The 3,932-nt window shown below is 40.4% G+C and overlaps 1 pseudogene; it reads left to right on the top strand.

The window, feature by feature from the left end:
* Positions 1-1,503: 1,503 nt before the first annotated feature.
* LOC123256701 lies at positions 1,504-2,210 on the top strand (annotated as a pseudogene).
* Positions 2,211-3,932: the final 1,722 nt, after the last annotated feature.

Here is a 3,932-nt window from a genome sequence, read left to right on the forward strand (position 1 = left end):
TTACCTAAAAAATAGGTCAGTCCTATTTTTTCATGTGGGCCTGAGCCATGAGTTATGGGCTTACTTACCTCATGAAAGCCCACTCAGCCACAAATTTCTCCTAAGCCTGGTCATCAGACAGCAATTGATTCAAATCTTCTCTGCTCTTTGAGGCCCCAAACTCCTCAAAGTCATCCATTTCTGGCCAGGAAGAAGGAAAACAAAATGTAAGAAAAACATTATGTAAATGCATTTTATTCAAATATATTGAAACAGTTCCATGGCAATGCACTGCTGGTGGTTGATGCCAGTGGCTCCAAGGGTACAATTCTCTTTCAGGAAGCCCCAGACTTGAGGGGAGCTCTAGAAATCTACAGGTGTATAGGTCCCAGAGGGGGAAGGGAATAAGCAGCTCTGCAGAACCAGAGGTTTTCTCTCTCAGCCTCAGTTGCTCTCTTTCCCCGGCAGTCTCAATTATGTGGTGCTTGGAGTCTGTAGAACTAAGAGTTCCCTAGAAGGAGACTAGGAATGAACGGAGAAAGAAGGGAAATTGTTCTGACTGTTTAGGTCCTTGCTTGAGTCCTTTGTCCTTTGCATTTTTAGTTATGTGAAATAAAAGGCTCTCTGACCTGGTATACATTGTTACCCTGAGTGCTTGCATAGGAGCTGAAATCCCTTTTTACCCACAACTATACATGCCTAAATATGAACTACATTCTGATGCTCCTCAGAGGAGGTTAGGTCAAAATGCCATAGTCTCAGGCAAAATCCCAAGTGAGGGCATGAGACAAAGAATGATTTGTGAAATGACCCCCCCCCCAAGACTGAATGCAGATCATAGAAACCCAGAGCTGGGGCTAGCCTGGCTCAGGGCTACATCATGTTCATTATTGAATGATCTTTACTCTTCTGCAAAGGCAGCATGAGAGAGGAAGAGAGTGAGACTGCTGGTTCTCCACCTCCCCATATGACCATCCTTTGGCTCTTCTTCAAGTTCACAATCCAACTTCTACTCTCTAAGCATGGGTAAATCCCTCTTCACCCCCAGCTCTGTCCAGAACAATTTTCTCTTCTCTCTTATCTTATCATCTCTGATCTTATCGAGTCCCATGGGTTCAATTATCATCTCTAAGCAGATGACTCCCAAATCTATATCTATCCCTCAGAGCTCTCCAGAGCTCTAGTCCTGGGTCGCCCACTGACTGTTTAACTGGATGTTCCATCCACATTCACAAACAATAAACATTCAAAACCTTAAGCAGGTGTTAAACTACCTAGCCTTTGCTAAACACATACGGCTCTTCCACCTTTTAAGGGAAAAAGAAGGTGGGAGAGCCCCCTCCCTCCCCTCTCCCCAGGGCTCCTTAGCTATATCTCCAGTACTAAATTGGCAGGTATTTATCCTGCTGTATCTTAGTTAACAGCTAAGCGCCTAGACATTGGGCTTCAACTTATTGGTTAAAAGAGATGGTTTTTCTCTGCCTTGGAATTTACAGTTCAATGCTTTCCTCAGCCATTTTAGCTATGTCCATTAATCGCTGACTCTTTTCGACTCAATAAAGACATTGGCACATTATATCTCCTTTTCGGTGCTTGAGCAGGTATAGTGGGCACCGCCCTAAGCCTGCTCATTGGAGCAGAACTTGGTCAGCCCAGCACCCTTATTGGTGATGACCAAATTTATAATGTCATCGTCACTGCTCATGCCTTCGTCATAATTTTCTTTATAGTCATACCTATTATAATTGGAGGCTTCGGAAACTGACTTGTGCCTCTAATAATTGGTGCCCCCAGATATAGCATTCCCACGAATAAACAATATAAGCTTCTGACTTCTTCCACCTTCCTTTTTACTTCTTCTAGCATCTTCTACGGTAGAAGCAGGGGCTGGAACCGGTTGAACAGTTTATCCTCCATTAGCAGGAAATCTTGCCCATGCAGGTGCTTCGGTCGACCTAGCAATTTTTTCACTCCATCTAGCAGGAATTTCATCTATTTTAGGGGCTATTAACTTCATCACAACAATTATTAATATGAAACCACCAGCAATATCTCAATATCTAACGCCACCATTTGTTTGATCAGTAATATTGACAGCAGTACTTCTACTACTGTCTTTACCAGTTCTAGCCACAGGAATTACTATACTCCTCACAGATCATTATCTAAATACTACCTTCTTTGATCCAGCCGGAGGGGGCCATCCTATCCTATACCAACACTTATTCTGATTCTTTGGACACCCAGAAGACTATGTTCTAATTCTACTGGGATTCGGAATTATTTCATACATTTGTAACATATTATTCAGGTAAAAAAGAGCCATTCGGTTGGTTACATAGTGATAGTCTGAGCTATAATGTCTACTGGATTCCTAGGTTTTATTGTATGAGCCCACCATAGATTCCCAGAAGGCTTAGATGGTGATACTCGAGCTTACTTCACATCCGCAACAATAATTATTGCTATTCCCACAAGAGTTAAAGTATTCCATTGTCTAGCTACTCTACATGGAGGCAAGATTAAATGATGCCCTGCAATGCTATGAGCCCCAGGCTTCATTTTCCTATTTACAAGTGGAGGATTGCCAGGTATTGTATTAGCCAATTTATCATTAGATATTGTTTTATGTGACACATATTATGTAGTAGCCCATTTTCACTATGTCCTGTCTATGGGAGCTGTATCCACAATCATAGGGGGCTTCATCCACTGATTTCCTTTATTTACAGGTTACATACTTAATGATATATGAGCAAAGATTCACTTTTTCATTATATTCGTAGGAGTAAATTGAACGTTCTTCCCACAATACTTTCTAGGATTATCTGGTATACCATGATGATATTCAGATTGCCCAGATGCCTATACTATATGAAATGTTTTATCATCAGTCGGCTCATTTATCTCATTAACAGCCGTTATTTAAATGGTCTTTATTACCTGAGAAGCCTTCGCATCCAAATGAGAAGTTCTTAATGTTGAACTCACAACAACTAATATTGAATGACTTTATGGTTGTCCCCCGCCATACCACACATTTGAACAACCAGTCTTCATCAAATCCTAATTCAAGAAAGGGAGGAATTGAACCCCCTAAGATTGATAAGTCAACCCCATAACTTTTTTGACTTTCTCATAAGATAATAAATTATTACATAACTTTGCCATAGTTAATTATAGGTTCAACCCCTATATGTCTTAAATGCCCTACCCAATACAACTAGGCTTCCAAGACGCCACTTCCCCTATTAAAGAAGAGCTTATATATTTTCATGATCAGACATTAATAATTATTTTCCTAATTAGCTCCTTACTACTTTACATTATTATTCTAATATTAACCATAAAACTCACTCATACGAGTACTATAGATGCTCAAGAAGTAGAAACAATTTGAACTATTATACCAGCTGTTATCCTTGTACTAATTGCCCTACCATCCTTACGAATTCTTTATATAATGGATGAAATTTATAGCCCATACTTAACAGTTAAAGCTATAGGTCAGTGATTCCCAAAGTGGGCGCCACTGCCCCCTGGTGGGTGCTGCAGTGATCCAGGGGAGCGATGATGGCCACAGGTGCATTTATCTTTCCTATTAATTGCTATTAAAATTTTTTAAAAATTAATTTCCAGGGGGCTAAGTCATATTTTTTCTGGAAAGGGGGCGTCAGGCCAAAAAAGTTTGGGAACCACTGCTATAGGTCATCAATGATACTGAAGCTGTGAATATACTGACTACGAAGATCTTACATTCGACTCATATATAATCACAACTCAAGACCTTACCCCAGGCCAACTTCGACTATTAGAAGTTGACAATCCAGTATTCTTATCAATAGAACTCCCAATCCATATATTAATTTCTTCAGAAAATATCCAATACGCATGAGCGGCCCCTTCATTAGGCTTAAAAGCAGATGCAATCCCAGGCCAACTAAATCAAGTTA

This window comes from Gracilinanus agilis, unplaced genomic scaffold, assembly GCF_016433145.1.
Source record: "Gracilinanus agilis isolate LMUSP501 unplaced genomic scaffold, AgileGrace unplaced_scaffold91, whole genome shotgun sequence".
Taxonomy (NCBI): Eukaryota; Metazoa; Chordata; class Mammalia; order Didelphimorphia; family Didelphidae; genus Gracilinanus; species Gracilinanus agilis.